Below are 26,336 nucleotides of genomic sequence, written 5' to 3' on the forward strand. Positions count from 1 at the left end.
TGTTTCAGGCAGAGAAAAATATCTGTGAAGACTGAATTTCAAAATGTAATAGAATTCTGTGCTGCTCTTTTGCCCAATTTGAGTTAAATTTCACTGTTGTCATCATCCTTATTTATTGAACAGCCTTTACGTTTTATTCTTATCATGGACGTTCTCTATGTAGCTAGGAAGGTCTGCTCAAATCATAATGAAACAATCCAAAATGAAGAGGTATCGTGACATAAGGGAACTGAACAGGAATGAGTAAGGCCTTATTAGCAAGGCAAATCGATAGGAGAAAGGGAGCTGGAACTGAAAAAGCTAGTTCTATACTAGTTTAAACAAATGTTCTGACCTATGCAGTCTCCTAGGTTTTTTGTGCGAATACTTTATTTTACATATTCAGAATTCGGAAATTAGTGACTACTGTCGTTCTGAGAACCAAAGGGTTCATAGCATAAGAGGTTTTTAAAGCGAGCTTTTCTGTAAGCTGAATATATGTAGCACTGGGTAGCATGATCCAGTCTTGGGGACACACATGGAATTCACGGGAAAAGTTGTTAAGTCACTAATAATGGCATCCATTTTAGACTGAAACTCCTAACTACTGATTATTGCTTGTATATTTATCAAAACCAAAATGATAAAGTGCTCTTCAAAAGAATAAATTGCCATATCTAGTACTAAATACATATTCATAGAGGGCACTCTGTCCTTCTAGATGGTGGCTACCCAGGACGACAGAACTGCAAGACACTGATGACACACTACCATCTACGGTTCATTAGCTCCCTGTTTACTGCGGTAACAGTGAAAGCAAGGTCTTAGGGGCAGATCCTCATATGAATCAATGCATTCCTTTCTCTTCTGTGGCCATAAACTATTAGACTCGTTTTGACCGGCTGTCTCAAATAAGATGTGCCATTGGTAACAACAGTGTCTGAGAGAGATACAGTGACCATTAGTACAAGGAAAAACACTCAAATTTTATTTCCTACTAAATGATGGTCCCACTGCATTCTTTTCATGCACAAACCACTGCATATCGCTTACAAATCAACCTAGTAGAGTGTGTGCTTCAGCCATGGGGTCGCTCGGCCTGGGTTCGAAAACTGGCGCCACCTCTTACTAGCTGTTGAGTCACAGCAAGTTACTCAATTTCTCTCGCTCTCAATTCCCTCAGCTGAAAAATGGGTATAATGATAGTACCTACTTCATGAGGCACTTAGGAAGCTTAAATTAGATACTACATGCAAAGGCCAAGAACAAAACCTGGCAAAAGAAAGTCCTCAGTAAATGATAGTTATTATAAGAATTCTGTAACTTACAAAAAGTGATGGGGCTTTTTCTGATTTTATGTGTGTGTGTATTTAAATCAGGAGGTCTTGCATTTAAATGTAAGCTCCTGTAAGAAAAAGCAGAATCTTAAATGGTGGTTAAAATTCTACAGGATAAATGAAGTTAGGTTTATAAAGCCTTCTATCAGCAACAGAATCCTTCCATAGTCTAGTCTGGTACAGCAGTCTCTCTGGGATTTCAATCTGGGCTTACCTGAGTATATATATGGCAGCAGCAAGGTAGAAACAGGCTATCTTCCTCTACAGTGGATCCAAAGCTACTGCTGATGACACAGGGATGGGCAGAGAATGAAGTGATCTCCCTTCCAGAAGGTGAACAGTGGCACTGAGAACTTCTTAAAGAACTTCTTTTGTAAAAGATCATTGGCTTTACCGCTTCTATTTGACCTTTTTGCCCTATTTCCCCAGGGAGTTTGCCAGTGGGTGGGTAGGGGTAAGTCAGCTTTGCAGCTAAGCCAGCTAGGCAAATAAGTAGTTTTGACTATAGTGGCTACAAATATAGAGATATATGCATATGTATATTCTTTCCCATGCATGTACCAGGATACCTCCAGAAAGTATGATAATTAAAAGTATATTACAGAGATTATAAAGGAACACATCAGGATGTTTCCTTCTCGGTAACAAGCAAATAAATAATGTTTGTTATTACAAGTCACACACACCCACACACACACACAGTGGTTTCAAGTCTCATAATCTTTTCACTTGGGGATTGCCTGATGAGAGTTAGTCCTTTTGAGCAGGACAGGAACCTCTAGGTTTTAAAATTACTGATCTTGTATTTTCAGCCACTGTAACAGCTGATTTGGACTGACTTCACGGGTAACCAGATCAATTGTGTAGACATTAATACTTACGAGGGCATGAGGAAAGGGAATCAACTGAAACACTTAGCCTATGAAATGGACTATAAAATCACTGTCAGAATAGACATTATAAACACAATAGAATTCTTCACAGCCCAGTTCTTCTTTACACAAATTAGGGCATAGAACAATTCAAATCAGCCTTGATGCTAGGACTGTGTGATCAGGTAAAGAGTTAATACCAGGAGTAGCAGAAAATTGCCATGAGTCTGGCTGGTCGGTTATGAGTGTTAGTCTTTCCTTCTAAGTCAGCAATTTAGATGACTTTGGTATTTAGCAATTACTTGGATCTAATATGACCAATTATTCAGAGATTGTTTTCAAATTCTTTAGGATCTCAGAAAGAAAATCACAGTAAGTCATCAAGGTGAAAAATGAAGGCTGTTAGTATAACAACATTATACATATAATAAAATGTCCTGATCCACCAGCAGAACCAGGAGATTTGTAAAACTCCATTCCTCACAGAAATGCAAAAAAAGTAAGTAAATATTATTATTTCTATTAACACACTGAAAATAATATATCATATAAATACATTGTTACAAAAGTATATATATACAATTACAGAGCTGCTATTCTATTCTTACCTTTATCTTTACTTAATATTATTTAAATAATGAAATTTTACTTGTGAAATGGTATCTAACTATATTTTTCTGAATTGGTTCTACTAATTCTTTTCTCCTGTTTGCTCTGCTTTTTACCCTTTTCTCTATCACTTGTTTTCTTGACTTTACTGGGCAAAAATTAGTAAAAAAGTTAGGCTCATTTTTTTGCTAGATACAGTTTCACTTTCCCCTCTCACTCCTTCTTCTTTCTGCCAACACCCCTGGAAGATAGCCAGAAGCCACGATGCAGAGGTGCCAGGGTGTCCTGATCTTGTGCAGTTTGAGTGCCTCCGTGTATATCTAGGCAAGGCTTACTTACCTAAGTCACCACTTACAATATTGAGAAGAAAGTGCAGGTTGGAATAGTCAGCATTTATAAGTCAGCTGGTTACATGATATAAAAATATATAGCCAACTTCAGAATTTATAGCAATAACATTTATGTATCGTGTTACTCCTAGAACAATCCAATTTATAACGTGCCTATTGTGTATACATAAGGAACAATCATAAATCATTTACATTAAACAGTGTCAACTAGCAAAACACAACTTTCCCCCTAAATTCTTCACACTGAGATTAATGAGGTTTTTGAAGGGAAGCACACTAAAAAAAAAAAAAAAAAAGAAAAAACTCTGGTTCATCCTAGGCGGATAACATATCCATATAAAGGAGCAGGTGTCTGTAGTATGATTTAGAACATCTATGGAACATCTCTGGAAAATATTAACCTTCCCTGAAGTAGAGAGCCATCCGTGAAGTGAGCTGAAAATGTGGCAAGAACCCAAGTCTGTCACCAACCTCAAGATTTCTTTTATTTCCTTCTCAGTAAAGAATGGAACTAAAACAGAGAACACTGTAGGCCGTAACTGACCAGTTGTGTGGTGTGTTTTCATCTACAGGCACTTTGAGAAAGCCTGAGAAAGAGTATGTAGATTACCTGCTTTGTCTCTTTGACTCCCAGTTAACTAGGAGAAAAATCCCTATCAGTGACAAAAGCTATCCAGAGTCCTAAAGTGAAACTCAAATATGTATGTGGATTTTCTCCCTTTGTTTACTCCCTAGCTCATCCCCTTCGGACACACAGTCTTCAGAAATTATGCTTTAGAGTCTTGGATTAAACCTATTTCTTCTCCCTACAAAGCCCCTAAAATAAATAATATGGAATGTTTTGACTGTTCACATCTGTAAAAGCATTTAATCTTATCTGAAACTTCACACCTACACAGCTGAACTGGACATCATGTAAGAAAAATACAGTTTGAATTTCTCTTAACAGTATTTTGATTCTCTATCTTCTGTCTTTAGAAAGGATTACTGGAGTTAGACTTTCTTCCTGTCTTAACTCACAGCCCTAAAAATAGCCATTGATTTGTTTCAGCCAAAATGGAAGAATAACAACATTTTTCTTATATATAAAAATGTTTGTTCATTAAATAACTCACTTCTCCAAACTCTATTCATGACTAATATTACTATGGAGAGAAGCAACCCACTATCTTGGTTAAAATTAAACCTGAATCTGAAAAACAGAGACAAATATATAGCAAGAAAATCTATAAACTAGTTTTCAATGAATGAACTACCTGCTGTTTCCTGTTCACAGGCAATTGACACTGTGTAAAGATAGGTTGTAATCTAGAAAGCAAAACAAAACAAAAACCATACACAGAGAGAGTGATAACAGATCTACAAACTTCTCAGTTGAAATAAGAACTGATGGTCAACTGAGGTTTTTAGGAGAAGGTTTTTAAAAACAACATGCTCATCTGGAAAGCCAGATACACTATGGCCTCTGTAGAAATATTTTGAAAACTGGGCCCCCTGCAAAACAGCTGTATTTCACTGGCCTTAATTAGTAGGGGAAAATATAATGTACTTCTTCACAACTGAGAGAATTAAACTTAACAAGGAGCAGTGACAATTCACTGCAGTCATAAATAGAAGATTCTGGTTGAAAACTTATCCATTCATGAAGAAGAGTGTTAAAACTTCAAAGGGTTTTGCTTCTGTGAAGACATGAGGCAGTTAAGTTTTCTTCACTTAACATGTTTATTCTCTTAAAATTATCTGGTGATCACGGAATTCTTTTCTATTTTTGAGTGGTATTTTGATTCACTTAAGAAGAAAAACTCTTAGTGCTTAGGGAAGCAATTTAAAATCCCAGGCTAACCCCTTTTTCTTGTCAATAAACTGAGAAATCTGTGTAAAAATAAAACATAATTATGACTGCCATCTGGGCGGTTGCTACTTTAGTCTCCACATTCTTACAAAGTTGTTTTCTTCCCAATATTAATGAAAAATACACAATTACTATGTAGGCATTTTTAAAGTATTGGTATTTCCTATGATTGACCTACCTATATTCTCTACCAATTCTCTCTAGGTATTTCAATTAAAATAATTTTTAAGAAAATAACTGATACCTCACCAAGACATTCCAAAAAATATTGCTAAAAAGAAAAAAATCAGCAAATCATACGGTATTTTGGGTCATTATCAAAAAATATATATATCCTTTACAAATTACTTTCATACACCTGATTAATACTTTTCAAAGGAACTGACTAAATTGAAGGGATTTGGGATACATATAAACACAGGCTCCCATAGCAATAAATTGTTGAACCAACATTGGAAAGGTTCTTTTTTTTCCTAATGGAAGTCTTCTAACATTGGCAATATAAAGTTCTTACCTTGAATAAAAGATTTTTCCTCTTTCCCTTACACAAAATAATAGTTAAAGAAAGAGCTTCAGGCTGAACTACTACATTTCCACTTTAGCTAATAAGAAAATATAACTTGTTTTTCATTCTTAATTTGATAACATCATTTAAACAACTAGTTAAGGATTGAGTAGAAACAAAATGAGAATATTCTGTCTCTTTATTCAGGAAACAATGCCAGTAACAACTAATTTTCTTACATGGCTGTGGCTATCAATGCTGGGTTTTTTTCGGGGTTTCTTTTTTTTTTTTTTTTTTTTGGTTCCAGAAGGCATTGATTCAATGTCACTTTTAGAGCTTCTTAACCTAAAATCCATGGATTGCTATGCAATCTATAGGTTTCTGGAATTATATATAAAATGTCATGTGTGTATTATACCCATTGTAATTTTTCCTGCAGCAAATCTTCTTCTTTGCTATCCAGCATCCACGAACCCTCTTTCTGTTCACAGTACCCCATTTTCCTCTGGGATACAATCCTAATGCTTAGTTCATGGAAAATGATGAAGCTCACTCCTGCTCCAAGAGAGACACACAGCATTATTCTGTGATCTAATCAAAGCAAATTAGTACAAACAGACTTTGATAGGGCTTCTGTTTGATCTGAAGCTTGACAGGATATTATAGGTGAAGCAATGCCACTGCCACCATCTTGCTCCCAAATGAAGCCAGAGACTGAAGCTGCATTAGTGGAAGCCGAGAGATGGAGGAAAAAATGAGTCTTGTTTACACTATTTTAATCCAGAAGTTAGTTCTGTGCCGAGACTCTATAGTTTAATAAATAACACACGTACATGCACGCACATTCATACCATCTTACTCCACAAATTTGCATAGCTGACTTCTTTGGCTTAACTGCTCACTGGCTTTCTCTGACCTTTCCTACCTACTATAAATTCCCCTCTCTGTATTCTTTACTTCTCTGTCCATCCTATCTGTCTGTCATTAATCTCATTACACATAGTCAAAAAGATGTGCCATATGCTATTTCTCATTTTGGTACACAGGAATTTGGTCAGTTTTCCAGTCCTTTTCCGTCAAAGTTTACACAGTGCAGGATTATTTTCCAGGAGAGAGACAGGGAGAGAAAAAAAGAGACAGAGAGAGAGAAGGAGACAGAGAGAGACAGACAGAGAGCGATACAGAGAGAGAGGGAGGGAGGGGAACAGATTTTAAAAACTGAAGATTCAAATAGAGAGCCAGGTAGTAAGTTTCATTAATGGTGGAACTAACTGAAATTCTGATTACACACATACAAGAAAATATATTTTAGTTAAGCAAATAACTGTAGCATAGATTAGGAGGAAAGGATTTTCATGCATTTTGATCTCCATTCCAACCAGACTTAGCTGACATAATTATGGGGCCCCTAAAAGTAACTTCTGGGGTTTAGAAGCACCTGCCACTTCCTTTGAACTGGCCCTATAAATGCCAAGAGTGAGTGTTTTAGATTAAATGAATAGCTTAATAAACATCTTTGGAATGTCCATTACTAAGGTTGATTTATGTTCTCTTGCCAGCAGTAATTCAAGAAAATGCCATGCTATTCAAAAAATATTGCACGTCATTCTTACCACTTTGCCAAAGTTGACACCATGTAAGTATGACAATGACAATATCTATATTCTTTTGCGGTACTAACTGTACACAAAAGCTGATAGATATTAAACCACTCTAAGTTTGCAGGGGCATCAGCACAGGAACCACTCTTATTTATAACTCTGATAAATGACCTTTCATTTGTAAATTTATAGTGTATCCATAATTTCTTTAGGGAACCAAGAGGTTCATTCAAAAATCTGCCACAACATTTGTCTGTGCAAAGATGATGGATATGGTTTATGAAATTAAATGCTTTTAAAAATTAAAATCATATTGCCAAGAAAAAGGATATGTTCTTTCCTGGTTTGCTCACATTTTTAACTGATCACAACTGCACTCTCAGCAGTTATAATGCTTAATCTAGATAGCATATTAATATAAATATGTCCAAATATATTGTTGTTATGGTTGTGTAGTATCAGTATGAACTACTGGACATCCAGTTCACTTAAATTTATTTTTTTTCTAATTCTATTCCTCTGTAATAACCTATAAAATATATAAGGTATCATTAGAATATAATATTTCTTATTTATGTTTACTGCAATTACTGTATTTAATTTTTCAGGACTACTCCCAGCAAACTGCATGGTTTACTGTAACCATAGACTATTAGAAACTATAATTTAAATAAAATTACTTAAATAAGATACATAGTTGCCAAAAATTAACATTAACTAAATAAGAAGTCTTATTTTTTTTTTTTTTTTTTTTTTGCGGTACGCGGGCCTCTCACTGTTGTGGCCTCTCCCGTTGCGGAGCACAGGCTCCGGACGCGCAGGCCCAGCGGCCATGGCTCACGGGCCCAGCCGCTCCACGGCATGTGGGATCCTCCCAGACCGGGGCACGAACCCACGTCCCCTGCATCGGCAGGCGGACTCCCAACCACTGCGCCACCAGGGAAGCCCAGAAGTCTTATTTTTATCCCAATATAGACTTTGCTCAATTGGAGAAATCAAAGAAGGAGAAGATGAAAGATAACAAACTATCACTAAAGTAACCAATAAAAAGCAGAGTAGTCAATGTTCTAAGTGTGAAGAAGAAATGTACATTGTTACTATGTGTGATGTGTTCTGGTGGCTTTCCTACTCCTTTATCTGCCATCATTTACTGCCTAGGTAACACAAAAATCTCAGTGCTTTGGCTTTTTCTAGAGTAGTTTTACGTTTTTAATCTATCCTATTATTACGGAATCTGCAAAAGAGTGAATCTGACTTTAATTATTTGATTTGGTTATACGAACAACAATCTCCATCCAAATTGCTACTTTCTTTAGCATTAGCTCCTCCAGCCCCCCAAAAAATTGTTCCAAATGCTTGCAAAATGTCTACGCAAAATATTTCTTACATATTGAGTGTTCTATATTCTGCTTAAAACAAAGATAATATTAAAAATAAAATACAATAAGCAGTTTACATACCCCAGTGGACCGCTAGCTCCTTGCGGGCAGGTACATATTTATCATCATCTTTGGGTCACCGATGGCCAGAACAGCACCTGAGATATAATGCACACTCATAAATGTGTTTGAATGAATTCAATAAGACAGTGCTGTCTGGAATCTACTTGGAAGGTAAGAATTCAATAAAGTAACCATTCTATCTACCAACCCTCTTCCTCTATATCCTATATTATTAAAGTAGCAGTGCATATTCTTATACATTTGAATGACAACTTTATTCTGAAAACTCAATTCTCAAAAATAATTGTTTCTAAATGCTTAATCCATTACATATTCTTATTGTCTTTGGTTCTGATGGAGGCTATACAGTGCAGTGTTTGAGATCATGTACTTTGGAATCAGGCTGATACATGTTCAAATCCTGGTTCCACCACTGGCTATTTACATAGTTTTCGATAAGCCACTAATCTCTCTAAATATCAAATTGTCTTCAAAATAAAGATAATTTTAATAACTTTCTAATAATGTTCAAAGGATCAAAGGAAACAATGCTTTATCACACTGCCTGATACACAGTATGCCCTCAATAAATGATAACTACTATTTGTATTCCCTCCTATTTCCCTCCCTCCCCTTCTGAAGAGCTAACCTTACTCTGGCCTTTGCCTTTGGCTACTGGGAGGTAATCTCTAGGACCTCAAAATGTCATGCCTGACAGGAATGTCTTTGTTTGCCTGAGGGCTTTGGCCACAAGAGAGTCTAACAATGTGATTTTTTTTTTTCAGTACGAGGGCCTCTCACTGTTGTGGCCTCTCCCGTTGTGGAGCACAGGCTCCAGACACACAGGCTCCGGACGCGCAGGCTCAGTGGCCATGGTTCACAGGCTCAGCCGTTCCACGGCATGTGGGATCTTCCCAGACCGGGGCACGAACCCGTGTACCCTGCATCGGCAGGCGGACTCTCAACCACTGTGCCACCAGGGAAGCCCTAACAATGTGATTTTATGATAGGGGCCTTGAGTCATGCAACATCAATTCTGCCTCCAAAACTACCTGGAGACTAAAGGTATCAGCCCAACACTGACGTCCAGGAGGGGCTAGAGACTAACGGTCAGCCACGCAAGTGGTATGTGATCAAGTCCCAGTAAAAACTCTGGCCACCAAAGGCTCAATGAGCTTCTCTAGTTGGCAATGCTCTGTGCATACTGTCACATGTCAGTGCTGGGAAAATAACATGTTCTGACTCCATAGGGCAGGGTGATGGAAGCTCTGTGGTTGGTTCTTCTAGCCTCAGACCCAGCCTTATATAACTGCTTTCCTTGGCTGATTTTAATCAGGATCTTTTCCCTGTAATAAACTGTAACCATGAATATGACAGCTTTCACTGAGTTCTGTGAGTACTTCTAGCAAATTTTCAAACCTGAGGGCAGTTTTGGAAACCCCTCAAACACATATTTGGTGTCAAAAGTGAGGGTGGTCTTGTGTGGAGGACTGGCTCCCTCAAGCTCTGTAGCTGACTAACTGTACAGTTGGTTAAACTCTCACACCTTCCTTCTTTAAATCTGGAAAGCCCCAAAGCTCTGAAAAACATCTCACCTTATCACTCAAGTGAATGTAACAAAACTCTCACTTAACAGTGAAAATCACTTTGAATTGATGGTGTTCATGTATATACTATATGTTGTTTTATTTTCCTATGTACAAACCATAAAATCCTCCTCCAGTAATAGATTCAGAAATGTTTTGTTTTGGTTATATGAACAGCAGTACTGTTTAGAAGTAAATGAGTCATATACAAGTAAAATTTCTAAAGATTAGTAATAGTAGATCTGTCAAGTTCAGATATTAGAAAGTTAACTTAAGAGGTACATTGGTTTTCAAACAAAATATCAATTAAATCATATGCTTCTTCTGCATCTCCTAAATGAAGTATGCAGGAGGCTGTTTGTAACCTTGTTTAAAAAAAAAAAAAGCAAACTTTTTTTTTTTTTTACAACTATCAGTTTGGTAAGCAGAATTTAAAGATGGTCCACAAATTTCCCCCAACTTGTGAATATGCTCCTCAGCATAATCTCCAGAGTTGTGAATATGATGGGTTTTATCCCCATGAATAGGTTATATTATTTAACACAGTTGACTTTAAAAGAGGAAGATTATCTGCATGGGTCTAACCTCATTTTTTTTTTTTTTGCGGTACGTGGGCCTCTCACTGCTGTGGCCTCTCCCATTGCGGAGCACAGGCTCTGGACACGCAGGCTCAGCGGCCATGGCTCATGGGCCCAGCCGCTCCGCGGCATGTGGGATCTTCCCGGACTGGGGCACGAACCCGTGTCCCCTGCATCGGCAGGCGGACTCTCAACCACTGCGCCACCAGGGAAGCCCACATAAACCTTTTAAATCTTGGTCTAGAGGTCAAAGACTGAGGATGATGGAGATGTGAAGCATTAGAAGGATCTGACACACCACTGCGGACTTTAGGATAGAGGCAGTGGAGCGGCAAGGAGTACACACAGCCTCTAGGCGCTATGGGCAACCCCTAGCAGATAGCCCCAAGCAAACGGGACCTCAGTCCTACACACAAAAAGCTGAATTCTACCAATAAGAGTAAGTTTGGAAGCAGATTTCTCCCCAGGAGTGTATAAGAGTGTACAGGCAAGAACTCAGCCTGGCCAATCTTGATTCCAGCCTTGTGACACCTTGAGCAGAGAACCTAGTCAAACCATGCTGGGCTCCTGACCTGTAAGCTAATAAATGGGACTTGTATTAAGCCACTCTGTTTTTGATAACTTGATATATACTTACAGAAAGCTAATACACACAGGAACTGAGGATTCTGTATGTATTTTATTGACCTCTCTTCAGTCTTGCACTCTGAAAACAACATCAGTTATGTGCCAGGTTTCACTAACCATAGGAACCCCCAGTTACCGTTGCCGATACTGAAAAGTCATGGATCCACTCTGAACAAGAAACAGAAAAAAAAGGTACTACATCATATGCTAAAGACCGAATGTCCTCCCAAAATTCATAAGGTGAAACCTAATACCCAATGTGATGATATTAGCAAGTGGGGTCTTTGTGAGTGGGGTCTCCACTCTCTTAGTTCATGAGAGTGGAGCCCTCGTGAATGGGATTAGTAATCTTATCAAAGAGACCCCAGAGAACTCCCTATCCCCTTCCACCAAGTGAGGTTACAGTGAAAAGACAGCCATCTAGGAAGCAGGCTCTCACCAGACACCGAATGTGCTGGTGCCTTGATCATGGGCTTCCCAGCCTCCATAAGTATGAGAAATAAATTTCTGTTGTGTTAAGCCACCCAGTTTATGGTATTTTTGTTATAGCACCCCATATGGACTAAGACAAAAATGTAATTATTGTCTCTTCAGTAGATCATTTGGAAAACTCAACTCTCTGCCTCCTATATGGAAGGTGTTGAGAAGGTAATGCTTAAATATGCTGTGAAGTATCTCCACATTTTCTTGGGCCATTTTAAGAGTAGAAGTAGACAGGGACTATGCCTGCTTGAGGCATATGTGGGAAACTACCATATGTTCAGTGCAGAAGACACAGAATCTCTAAGTATCTGAAGTGAGATTGGGGGTCATTTAAAAAGAATCTCTCCTGGAGAGTCTTCATAGAACATGCTACTACAATGGCTCCCTGTCTCATTCCCTTTGTATTCATTTACTATAATGCTGCCATGTTTATTTTTATAAAACACAAATCTTATCATGTTGTGCCTCTACTGGAAATGACCAGTTTCAATGGCCTTCAAGATACAGTCATTAGTTCACTAATACATTCAATACTTAAGTGCCAAGTTCTATACTAGGTGATAGGGACACACTGATAAGTAAAACAGATAAAGTCCTGCTCTCCTCTGAGATTTGCCCTTTCAAAAATATCCTTCCCATCCCCATCTTGTTCAACTAGAAAACTATAATTAATCTTTGTGTGTGTGTGTGTGTGTGTGTGTGTGTTTTCCTTTTTTTATTTTGATCTTTAATCCCTAACTTGGGCTTCACTCCTCTGGGAAGCCCTCTTTGACCCTCTTAAGGATAATAAGGCACTCCTTCTCTGTGCTCCCATAAAATACTGTACCTAATCATATAATAAAATTGATCACCTTGTATTAAAATTGCATGGACTGAACGTCTGCATCCTCCATAAGCAGAATACGGGAGAAAACTCAGGAAGCATGTGCACCCCAAATTCCTAGTCAATAAGAGATGATGAATGGGTAGGTCCTCTTGGGAGAAGCTGACACTAGACCTAACCCCTCCTGTGGGGGAGAATCTACAGGATATATACACGATGGAGGGAGAGTATTCTAAATCGACAGCTGGAACCAGGCTGGGCAGTAAGGACTAACCTGCGCTACCCCACACATCTTAGGTACACTGGGATGAGAATTTCTCCTTCCCCTTGCACCCTCTATCTCAAGTATGAGTTCCTGGAGGTTCGGCCCAGAGTAGACCCTCCAGAATGCAAGGTGGGAGATCAGCTACTAGTTAGAACATAGGGGCTATTAATCAGCTTACTTAGTGAGACAACAATCTTGAATGACAGAATTTGAGAGTGAAAAGCGATTGCAAGATTTCCAAAATATTCCCGGCGAAAATGCAAAAGCAAAATGTGAATCCTAAACAGATAGAGCCAGTATGGGAACTCGCACGTATCTAGGGAGGGAGCGGGGAGAAGTCTAGGGAAAGAAGAGAGGCAGAGCTCAGAGGCGGGGGCCAGGCTCTCTCCATATCTGGGGATTTAACCAATAAGGAGGTGGGGCAGGAGAATATCAGGTGGATAAAAAGGACCTAAGGGCTGACAATCCTCCTTCATGGACATTACTTGTTGGGCAGGGCATGGGAGAGGTCACAGGCCTCTCAGGGAATCCCTGTTGTCTTACACCCATCTAACCTGGTGAGGGAGAAATGAAAAAACACTGGTGAAGGAAGGTGCCCAGATAGATTGAGTTAAAACTGCTCACTATACCTCACCGGTGGTGTGCATGTGCAAGGAACCTCAAAATGTCTGTACTCTGTTCCATCCCCCCCAGTCCCAACACAAACACACACGTACACACACACACACATACACGTACAACACAGAGGAAGACTGGGAAAGCCCTGGGATGGGGAAAGGAAGAGGGACCTCAAATTCAAGGCAATGGTATTCAAGGCAATGGTATTCAAGGCAATGGTAGGCCAGCAGCAGCCACTCAGGCTCACATCCAGGTGGGGCTAATTACATCAGCAAGGACAGAGGGCCCCACAGGTAGAGACCCTGGCTGAGGGAAGATGCCAGGAAGGATACAGAGGGCAACCCCAGGGCCAGCATGCACACACGTGACACTCCACACCACCCTGCCAGCCGCAATGATACACAAACTCCCAATAGTTGGTTTCTTTAGTGGGGACAGGGGCAGGGGAGGGCACACAATGTAAACAGTCATCCCTCTCAGGGTCAAGTAAGTGCAGGGTTGCCACCTGAGAGGGATACTTCCTTACATTTTACACCCAAGGTGCCCCTCTCACCCCACCCTACCCTGGACAGGGAATAGAGAAACTAGCAAACAAAAAGAGGTGATTTGATAGTAAAGATACTGAGTTATTTTGTGCTCTTTTGAGTTTACTTTTTATTATCTTTCAATCTGCACAGTAGGGTAGGGACTCAGGAGCAAGAATACATTATGGAAACAGCTCCATTTTCTTTGTATATTAGAGTAGAAGTGGATAAATTTAGACCCCATTAGATGTGTCCCAAAAATTATTACAATATCCTACCAGATTATTTTCCTATTTAAATTATTCAAATTGCTATAAAAATCTTTTTTTCTTTATACCTTCTCAAAGCAAATCAGATCCACTTCTTCCCATACTATTGAAAGTTACATGTTACCTCACTCAACATACAAAAGGGACCAAGAACATCAATTTTTTAAGAGTCAGTAAGGAAGATGACCACTTGTACTCCCCTGCCAGCCTCAAGCATCTTTCCTAGTGTCCTCTGGTGAAGTCTGCCCAAAAGACACATGATCTAAAATCTTAAATTGCTATAAATCTGAGATACGAGGGTAATTTGATGAATTTAAACCCTTAAGATATGTGTTGTGGTTCCTTTTACAAATGTCAAGAATTTTCACTTGTTCCATTTAATAACTCCATAGATAGCAGCACTGTTTTGCCAACTGCAGTTTGGATCTGTAGGCTTTACCTCCACACTCTACCTGCTGGCTGAGTGTTCTGGAACAAGTCACCTGATCTTTCAGTGTACTTTATTCATCACATTAAAGCGTAGCCTACACAATTCCCAAAGTTCCACCCTGATCAAATACTTCTACCACAAATAGATGGTAACTTCTGATGGTATCTTATCAACCTTTCTAATTCAGGAATGCAATCACAAACAACATTAGCTGATTTGCTACCAGTTCTCCTACCAGTAGAACTGGTAGCATGAGGAACAAGAGACAGAAATGCTCAATAAGACTTGAGTGGTCAACAGTAATCATAATCAACACTGATATTCTGTAGTAGTTCCTATGAGCAGACACCATGCCAAGTGCTTTACATGTAATATCTGGCTTAATTCTTACAACAGCTCTATGGGACAGGTACTTTTATTATACTCATTTTACAGATGAGAAAATTGGCACGAGATTAAGAAATGTGCTCAAGGTCACAAAGCTAGAAAGTCTTTAGTTACCTATGAAACTCCTGTTAGTTGCAACCAAAAGAACTCAACCAAAATACAGTGAAGAGTGCAAGACAAAAGAAATTCTAGAATCACTGTATATTAGAAATGTTTAACATAACCATTTCTGGAACCAAAGTTAAATAAGAATGCAGAAAACTTATTGCTCAAAAAATTTATTTTCGGGCTTCCCTGGTGGCGCAGTGGTTGGGAGTCCACCTGCCGATGCAGGGGACATGGGTTCGTGCCCCGGTCCGGGAGGATCCCACATGCCGTGGAGCGGCTGGGCCCATGAGCCATGGCCGCTGGGCCTGCGCGTCTGGAGCCTGTGCTCCACAAAGGGAGAGGCCACAGCAGTTGAGAGGCCCGCGTACAGCAAAAAAAAAAAAAAAAATTATTTTCTTGAGGTAGTAGTAGACAGATGCACGCCAAGTTGAAATCGGAAAGGACATAATCATTTCTTCATTCATTCTACAGGTGAGGAAAATCGGTTGGCTAGGGAAATGGCAGGACTGTGCCTGGAATCCAGATCTCCTCTTTTTCAGTCCAGTGCTCTTTCTAGTGTGTACCTAATCCTTTGGGAAAGCCCATAGTGGTTGACAGTGCTGGCTGTGATGCCAGACTGCTCAGTGTGAATTCCTGTTTTCACTCGCCAGCAGTGTGATCTTACGTCTCAGTTTCCACGTTTGTAAAATGTGAGTAATAATACCTACTGTATAGGGTTGTTGTGAGAATTTAAGTAATTAATACATAAAAAGCACGCAGAACCATCCCTGGTACCCAGTCAGTACTTAAGTGTTGGTCTTTATTATTACTACAATAGCACATTTGGGGGGAAAAAGGGGAAGCCAAAACATCAACAGCCATCCAGCAGCACAAAGACTAGAGCAGAAGAGTCGTGTTAATACCATCTGAGATATCCCAGTCTTCCCATCTAAAAGCTCTATTCCTTAACCCTCCCAAGCACACCATATAGACAACTGGGAGTAAATTTATGTCAGGACTAGAGATACAGGAAATGCTAGAAGAAGTAAATTACTAGCAAAGTTTTAGGGAGGACTCAGCTTCCAGACTCAGCTTTATCGTTCACAACTGAATTCTAGATAGCCAGGTCATGTCTCCAAGTCTCAGTTTCCTTCTCAGAACTTTCCTGTAGAGGGAAACTTCTGGAGGCTTCGCAAGGTTTCACGAATAGCCGAGGCCAAAAAGGAGATTTCTGATCTTAATTTTAATCATTCTAACCAAGTAAACAATATATAACCTTTAATTACCAAATCTTTGTTTTCTTGTTTTGCATCAGATCTCCTGCCATTATTAACAGGCATGATTATAGGAAAACACGTGAAATTTGCAATTCAAAGTCTTTAATCTTAAAAGAATTTCCATGGGTGGAAGAAATGGCGCATAAGTCCCCTATCTCTGTCCCTTGCATAGCCCACCACTTGCTCAAGGGATCTTAACTCATAAAGGAGGAGTGCTGTACAGCTTTAACATGACTTCATTCCCATATTTACATATTTTTAATAGGGCTATGATGAATCTCCTTCCGCTTGACTCCTATTTTGAGCTGTGATATTTTAATCTCCATTCTTGCTGCAACTTAGCAGATGAATGTGCAGTGTGACAGAGCTCAGAGGAAATAGTATAAATAAAGCAAAGTGGAGCTATGACATCTCACATTTTATAGCTTTTTTATTGTAGCCAAAGCATAAACAGAGCACAGCTGTGTTATACTTACCGCTGTGAGCACTCCCTCAATCCTCACCCCCTATTGCTTTTAAAAAGACAGTGCTCTTATTCAGAAAGCTTTGGCTGTGGGTAGCATGGCCGCACGGGTGGCGGCCTCTACCCCAAACCTCTACCTTTGACTCACTTCTCCTCTTCCAGATGTAGATTTGTTGAGTTCCGCATCATTCCTCTGACTGAAAACCAATATGCCAACAGCAGCCCATCCTGTACTGTAGTAGAAGCACCCTGTTCCTACCTATTGGAAGATGGCTCCACGGCCAAAGCTTTAATTTTCACTCCTCAACAGACACACTGCACCCAAATAATTCACAAACACTCTCTTAACAGGAGACACACAACTAGCTGGAAGTAGTCAAAATAGTGCACTCTCTTAATGAAAGCCCCTTTTAGGATGAAGAAGTTGTATTTTTCACTTTCAAATTAACTCTTAGTCATGTTTGGGTGAAAGTTGTAAAAGCCAAAAGGGCCAAACACAGTGAGAGTGAGAAGAGTGGTGTTGACCTGTGCAAAATCACTCCACGTGCTAAAACAGTCGTCAGGTTTTAGAATTTCTCAGGCCGGTTACATATTTCATTAAGTCCAAAGAAGACAGAGGAAAAGACAAATAGCAAGCACCTTCTAAGCTCTGACAAATACGCGGTTACATACGCAGGGTTGATTAGTCCAGGACAAACACCTGATCTAAGAGGAGCCAATCAGAGTTCTTCCCAGAGATAGTTTATTTAAGTAAAATGGAAAAAACAGCAAGCTATAGAATTCCTGTGCTGTCATCAATGGTGCCGTTTCTTCCAATACGGAGAAATCTCTATTGCAGCAAGAAAAAGTTGACATCCAGAGTGACATGGACACAGGAGAGAGGGGTATCAAGCCCTGACAGAGTATGACTCCCTGGTCCCAAGTGTTCCTGAGGCCCATCCAAACTCCTGCCTCACCCCAGCTTGGTTATTTGCCTTCCTTGTATTCCTTTACCCAACCAATTCCAGCTTTTTTTTCTTAAGCTGCCTCCAATTGCGTTTTATCACTTACGGAAAAAGAATCCAATTTCACCTTCCAGAAGAAAATTCTTTTTTCAGTTGGATTAGGATTTATTTCTCTCTTTTTCAAATACCACCACACTATTTATGGGAAGGGAGGAAAACCCTCTGGGCTTGTAGAGGAATGCGTAATGAAATTCAAAAGACACATGCATCCAAGTGAAAAGAATATAGGGGCACAGTAGCCTATACACCAGTGAAGTGAAATGAGCGACAGGAAGATTGATTTGCATTATCATTAACATGGAAGCAGAAAAGCGGGAGAACACAATGACGGCGAGAACCACCTCCATTGACATACGTCATTGTTTCGAAACAACGGGCCCAACTGGGCTAACACAGGGGCAAAGTTGGTATCCCAAGCTTCCCAGCTATCTATCCGCCCAAAATCGCTCTTCTGCCAAGCTCATTGTCTACCAAGCTGCCAGCCCAGCCCAGGGATCTGATTAGCAATTTGCACTTTTGTGAGAGGATTAACAGAATTCCTTTGTTTTGAGGTCGGATTATCAAACTGCATCTTTAAAGAGGTGTGACCTCATCCAGATTCATAAGCCTGCTCCCTTGAGAATGGCTTGGATTTTACTCCACGTGTACAGCATATAATTTCATAAAGGAGTTACTGTCAAAACATGGTACTCACTTCTTGATGTGTGCGAAGAAGCACATTCGTAACGTAAAAAACCTCAGACGTTTTGTGATACTTTAAAATAATCCATCTGGTGGGAGAACAAGGATTTTCAACCCATTTGGTTCCAGCACTAGTAAATTAGTGTGCATCTAGCTCTCATAGAAGCTGGAGATAAACCCCATTCCCAAACTGAGACTCATGATGCCTTTATTTTTAAGAAGATTCTGAATCAACACTCTCGAGAAATTTTTTAAAAAGAAAGCAGAATGCACACAAGAGTAAACTGAGGCAAACCGAAGAATTTGATGGCTAAGGCCAAAATGATAATGATATCAAATTGTTCACACCGCATGGTTTATATATCCAGCTTTACCCAAATATAGAGATGAATGAGGAAAACACAGTAAGAGTTTTGCACTTCTAAGTCTGTTCAGTAGTGGGGAACTCATCAGAAAGAAAGTCCCTGAAGTTTCCACCAAAGTTTGAAACAAGTAAAACATCCAAGGGGGGACATCTATAGGGCAGTATGCAACAGGTTGTGAAAAATTAGCCTTCAGACTTTGCACTAGTGTAATTTTTACTTGAGATGGCAATCACGCATAAAATGCACAAAAGCAATCCGGCCTCCGGAAGGCATGCATTACTGGTGTGAGAACCGTACCTTGGGAAGTACATAAATGCCCATTCAGCTACAAATGGCAAAACGGCAGTCTGGCCACAACTAATGCCCCCAAAGCCAGACACTGCTGAAGATCAAGCGGCAGCTTTATTCATTGACAAGCTAAAAATCAAAAGTTGATTTTCAGGTGCTTGCCTTGGACAAGCAATGAAAGCATCTTGTTTCATAAAGAAGAAACAAGTATATTAAATGTGTTTACTTTAAATATTAATATAGATTGTTACCTCAAAGTTGATAGATTCGGGAATGTGTCTTCAATTTCGGGGACTGTCAATTACAGTAAGAGTGTATTTACTAGGCAAGCCCTCATAAATAAGGTGTCAGGTGTGTTGGTCTGTTTGTAAGCACAATACATACACACAAGACTATTAAATCTATGGTCCTTAATGAGTGGTTGTGTCAGTTAATGAATTCATTTGGAAAATCTTTTTTAGTACAATTGTCATGTACCCCAACTTATAGCCTGTGGGTGGAATGAGAACATATTTTTCTGAAAAATCTTGACTGGGATTCTGTGAATCCCTCTTAAACAGCCCTCTCTTACATTTGAAAATAGCCCTTCTATCTGGATCACCTGCTTGCTAGTCTTGCCTTACTAATAAATTGAAGTGTCCTTGAAAAGGTGGATCATATCTCTTAAAAGCCTCCTACAGTGACCTGCAAACAGTTTGGTGTTCAAAAAAGTTGGATAAATAAATTCGAAAGACTTTTGTTTAATTAATAGGGGTATGATAGAAGTTATCAAAGCAGATGAATACTTCAGGGAGAGTAGAAATGAAAAAAATAATAATTTAACAATAACTTGACTTTAACCCTAAAGCTGCCTACATGGAATTCAAGAAGGAAACAATGTGCATTATTTATGCCTTCTCGAGCCATAAATACAGAGCACCAGCCCAAATCAACCTTGAATTATTCATTTATTCCACATATATTTATTGAATGTCTCCATTTGCCAGGAACTATCTTGGGCTCTAGAGTCAGAGCAGTAAACAAAACAGACCAAGCTCCTTGCCCTCGTGCAGCTAATATTCTAGGCAGGAAGATAAAAAATAAACAAGATAAATGAATAGATATATTACTATGTTAGTTACAGAAGTGCTAAGGAGAAAAACTGAAGCAAGGGATGATAGAAAGTGTTTAGAGGAGGACTAGTTGAAATTTTAGAGGAGAAGGAAGGGCCTCACCTAGAAGGAGTCATTTGGGTCAAGACCTAAAGAAAGTGTTGGAATGAGTCACTCAGTATCTATCAGTATGCAGAGCAAGAGCACTGCCGGCAGAGGGAACCTAGCAGGGGTGCAAAGGTCCCACGAGGGGCAGTGCCCAGCTTGTTAGAGAAAGAGCAATGGGCGGGGGGCGGGGGGGAGGGAGGATAGTAGTAGAAGGACAAGCCGGCAAGTAGAGGGGATGGGGACTGCCTCTGCTCTCTGAGGGTCATAGTAAGGACTTCCCTGAGGAAGAAAGCCATTGGCGTGTCCTGAGCACAGAAGGACATAATCTGACTATTGTGCTTCACCCATTCAAGGCTCACCCTGGCTGTCATGTGAAAACAGACTGAAGGGGAATAAAGTTAGGAGCCCAGTTAGGAGACTTTGGCCACAAACAGAAATGCAGTGGCTTGGACCAGACTGGAAAGTGGAGATGAGAAGAGGTGGTCAGATCCTGGAAATATTTTGAAGGTAGTGCTGATACAGTTTTACCCAGGGATTAGATGGACTCTAAGTGAAAGGGAGGAGTCAAGGGTGATGAAAGGTTTGGGGTCTGAGCAATGGGAAGAATGGATCTTCCTTTCACTGAGCCAGGGAAGACTTCAGCAGGAGCAGGTGTGAGGCGCACATCCAGAGCTCATTTTCACGTGCCATGTGGAGCGGCCAAGGAGCCATTTGGGTGGGTGTGTGTGGAGTTCAGGAGAGAGGTTACAATGTAAAAGGAACTTATATTCTCAGACAAAATTGTCCTAGCTCTGACCACTAAAAGTGGTTGCTTTCAAATGAGTCTTTATTTAAAAGCTATGACACACTGCTATATTTAAAATGAATAACCGACAGGACCTACTGTATAGCACAGGGAACTCTGCTCAATATTCTGTAACAACCTAAATGGAAAAAGCATTTGAAAAAGAATAGGTACATGTATAGATATGTATATAACTGAATCACTTTGCTGTACACCTAAAACACAACATGGTAAATCAACTATACTCCTATATAAAATAAAAAGTTAAAAATAATAAATAACCAAATAAGTAGATAAATACAAGCTATGACAGAATTTGCAGTATTTTTAATAACCATCTTTCAAAAAGTACAGAAATCTGTATATAGCCATTTGATTTTAATAGAGATAATTCCTTAAAGTTCATCATTTACTGATAAACCACAGGCAGCTAAACTCATACTGTCAATGTATGTAACAAATACCAAGGTAATAGCCTCGGTTTGGTGGTCTGATTTGATATATGACTAGTGTTTAGATACTCCAGAAGAACAAATATGTAGTACCATCTGTGGATATGTACGTCTCACTTTTTTTTTTTAGGAATGACAAGGAAACGTACATATACGCTTCTGAGGGACTGTTGATGAGACCTCATTCTGAGCACATTTTAAGTTTCATGTTTTATCTTTAAGATGTATGTGGAATTTAAAAAATGAATTAAAAAGATTAAATGTTTTAAGGTATTTGCTAAATTACCTGACTTTCCCCCAAAATCATTAGGTAAAGTTGACTTTGATAATTGTAAGGTACTTTACAACTAGTATCATCATCATAGCTATCTTTTATTAAGCCCTACTAAGTGATAGGCATTGTGTATTAGTTTTATACTATATACCAGGCCATGCATATTGTTTTGTATGTATTAAATCATTTAATCCTAATGTCAATCCTACCTTATTCATAAATACTCCTTACACTAAAGCCAGATGTCTCCTGACAAAAATTTATAGAGAAATTTCTTCTCCTTCAATGTGAAACCAAAAAGCAACAGCGAAGACTAAAACAACATACATAAACATATGGTACTGGAGACAATTGGGAAAGTTGTACTCCTATGTACTTGTAATTGAACTAGGAAATGCCTATCTGAACAATAATCCTATACCAAATGTCCTGTACCAAAACAAACGTCCCATACCAGTGAAATGCCATCCATTACAGTGAACTGACAATAATCGGAGTTGCCAGTTAACAAAACTTAAAGTAGAAATATTTATTGTAGAAATAAAGAACAAGTAATCTAAAACTCTTGGCTTTTAATAAACAGTAAGGTTTATAGTACAAAATATTGGGGGAGGGGGAATAAGGTAATTTCTTAAAAAACAATAAATCTTTAATCAACGGTTTATCAGATATAAACTGGATGTCCAGAAATAAATTGAAATAAATAGAAAAATATACTTTCACAGTCTTGAGTTCTTCCAAATCCTCCATCCATTTAAGTTGGCAGGGTATATCAGTGGTTTATTTGGATATTGTCCACAGTTGTAAATGAGCATCTTTGATGCAGTATTTTGGCACTGGACCATGTAAATGATTATACTGCTATACATTTAATGTAGTAGATGTAAAACTTGGACCCAAGTACCAACTTGAGAAGAGCATAAAACTCATCAAATACCTTCTCTAAAGTCATCAATGTAAGTAGCCTGCAAACCACGGGGTTGCTGACTACAGCACCTCCATTACCGTGGTCATTCTAGTAACCTTCCACTCTTCTCATATCTTGTTCATCCTATCGCTGTAGATGCCATCTCTGCAAAAGGAGTGAGAAGCAGCACAAAGCATGCTTCTGGGTGAGCAGAGAGTCAGATGTGGGTTACATGGGTGCTCTATCACTCACCCTATGAATTCAGAAGAGGTCCTGGTGAAACACACAGGGGAAGACTTACACACTTCTTTGACATCTTTCATACGTCATGAAAGCCAACTCTAATTTCCTTAGAAAGAACAATCAAGTGCCATCTTTTTACCGTCATTTTAAACTAAAAAGGAAAATAGGGCTAATATACATCATCAGTGAAATTAGGTAGGCAACGTTTATTTCTCCAAATCCTGCATCTTCTCTGATGACAAGCTTTTCTTATTCTTCTGCCACTCCTTTCCCCAGACTGTCTCTAACCACATTAGAGTCCAATTTATTTGTTCAGTGAGGTTGAACTCAAGGTGAACAGCCCACAATGACACTATTCCGTTTGCTTTCTCACCCTCATCAAAATGCACCCACTCTATGTTCTATCAGACAATGCCCAAACCTTAAACCTCCAAGATCACCGCTGCCAATGATAATACAATCAGTGCCAAAATGCCCGTGGTTAAAGACAGAAATTTAGAATTGCAAGGAAACCTTCAGAGGTAATTAATTCAATTCTTCACTTAAAACTGGAATCGTCTTTGCTTTGTCACTATCATCATCTCAGATTTGGGCCAACTCTACAGCCAGAGATCAAAATTCACTTCATTCTGAGGCAACACATCCAATTTTAACTTTCCTCTACTGGTCTCAGCTCTCAAGTTCTACACAGAATAACTTGTGTTTTTCATACCCAGATGCACCCAGCTCTGTGCCCTGAAATACTGATTTCTATGAATCACGTCAAGAGACTACCTTCTGCTAAGCTCCTGGTTGGTTTTCGTTTGTTTGTTTGTTTGTTTTGCGGTACGCGGGCCTCTCACTGTTGTGGCATCTCCCGTTGCAGAGCACAGGCTCCGGATGCACAGGCTCAGCGGCCATGGCTCACGGGCCCAGCCACTCCGCGGCATGTGGGATCCTCCCAGACTGGGGCACGAACCTGTGTCCCCTGCAATGGCAGGCGGACTCTCAACCACTGCGCCACCAGGGAAGCCCCCTGAAACTACATTTTATAAAAGATGATAACTGATAATAGGGTAGCTCTAAGTTAATTTTACATGATTGGCTCTTAGAGAACCCATACTGGCTTCCTGTGAATATTGTTTTCCTTCTAAGTGCTCAGAAACAACTGACACTATAATGCAATCTAGGATTTTACTGAAATCCTTAAAATATAACACTTAAAAAATATAAACTTTTCTTCCACTTTAATTTCAGGGTAACATTTACTCCCCTTGAGTTTTCTGACACTTGTTGTCTTCCACATGCTTTCAAATTTTACCAACAATGGGTTTTCAAAAATAATGTCTACCACCTCCTTCCTCAATAGCTATGAGTTAATTATGGGTGCACTGACCATTCAATATTTGAAATCAAAACATCAAAATACGTATCACCCTTGACTGTTCTCCCTTCTGCATCCCCAGCTCCCCACATCCAAACCATCAGCCAGAGCTATTCAAAATACATGAAATCTATACCACTTGGTTACTCTCACTAACTCCACTACTGTCTCTCTAGTACAAGCCAGAATCACCTCTAACTGAACTACTACGGTGGTCTCCCCACTGATCTCTCTGCTTCCATCTTTCCCCCCCTACAGTTGACTCTGCACACAGTAGCCAAAGTAAGTTTTGAAAAATGTGCATCTGACCAAGTCACTCCCTCACTTACAACCAGCTTCTCATCACATTTAGAATAAAATCCAAAGGATGTGACCCTGCCTTCCTTTCCAGTTTCATCTCCCTAATGCTCTCTCCCACCCTCATCACCCACCACCTGCTTTAACTACACTGGCTTTCTTGCTGTTACCAGAACTTAACAGGTTCAGTGTTTCTGCTGGGTTCTTCCCTTTGCCATCTCCTCTCCCTAAAGTCTCCCCATAGATCTTCACATGATTTGTCATCCCTCAGGTCTCAGGTATCATCTCCTCAGAGAACTGTCCCTGTTCTCATTATCTAAAACAGCACTTCCACAACCTAAATGTTTAACAACAGAGGAATGGATAAAGAAGATGCTGAATACATATACAATGGATTACTACTCAGCCATAAAAGAAAATGAAATAATGCCATTTGCAGCAACATGGATGGACCTAGAGATTGTCACACTGAGTGAAATAAGTCAGGCAGAGAAAGACAAATATCATATGATATCGTTGATATGTGGAATCTAAAAGAAGGGTACAAATGAACTTATTTACAAAACAGCAGTAGAGTCACAAATGTAGAAAACAAGCCTATGGTTACCAGGGGATAAGACAGGGGGGAGGGATAAATTGGGAGATTGGGATTGACATATACCCACCACTACATATAAAATAAATAACTAATAAGAACCTACTATATAGCACAGGGAACTCCATTCAATACTCTGTAATGGCCTATATGGGAAAAGAATCTAAAAAAAGAGTGGATATATGTATATCTATAACTGATTCACTTTGCTGTACACCTGAAACTAACACAACATTGTACATCAACTATACTCCAATGAAAATTTAATAAAGTAAAATAAAATAGCACTTCCAGCCCTACTCCTTACTCTACTGTATTTCCTTCATTCAGTTTATCACTGTCTCGAAGTATTGTACATTTATTTGTTTATTTCTATCTTCACCCCTAGAATCTAAGCACTTTCAGAGCACGGCTTTTTCTGTTTTGTTGAACAGTATGTACTTGGCCATCCATAATAATAATCAACACATAGTGAGCACTCAAAACAAAGTTTTTAAGTAAATTGAATGAGGACCCCCAAGGAATTAATGTAATAATATAAATTCTGATCTTAGTGGAAACCAGGAGAAACACGCAGGGCTGAGGGCAGCTTTGGCAAGCCTTCCAGTCACATGGGCTACAGGAACCCCACAAGACAGCATGGTCTTCATTCACCAACTCCATCAATCAAAAGACCAACAGGTCCAGTCTGAATCTGCTGAGATCAGGGAACCGCAGCATATAAGAGCCTTCAATCTCGAACGTGGGCCGTGAGTATTTTTTTCCCTATCACAGCCACCACTCTCCCAATTATAATAAATGAATAAAGTAGATTGAAGCTAAGGAAAAATAAAGCAAAATTAGAAGCTGGCAAAATGCAAACCCACTGCCTGGGGCTGATGAATGATGACAGCTAGCAGACAAATCCTGTTCCCCATTCT

The 26,336-nt window shown here is 39.4% G+C and overlaps 1 protein-coding gene across 3 annotated transcripts in view; it reads right to left on the reverse strand.

The window, feature by feature from the left end:
• Positions 1 to 26,336, reverse strand: part of SOX5 (SRY-box transcription factor 5) — a 1,022,130-nt gene that overhangs the window by 845,973 nt on the left and 149,821 nt on the right. For all 3 annotated transcript variants that reach the window (XM_081248196.1, XM_081248197.1, XM_081248195.1), the window contains one exon: positions 8,566 to 8,642. The gene's annotated coding sequence lies outside the window, so the exon portion shown is untranslated. The remainder of the gene's footprint in view (positions 1 to 8,565; positions 8,643 to 26,336) is intronic.

The sequence above is a fragment of the Mesoplodon bidens genome (assembly GCF_964165515.1).
Source record: "Mesoplodon bidens genome assembly, chromosome: 11".
NCBI lineage: Eukaryota > Metazoa > Chordata > Mammalia > Artiodactyla > Ziphiidae > Mesoplodon > Mesoplodon bidens.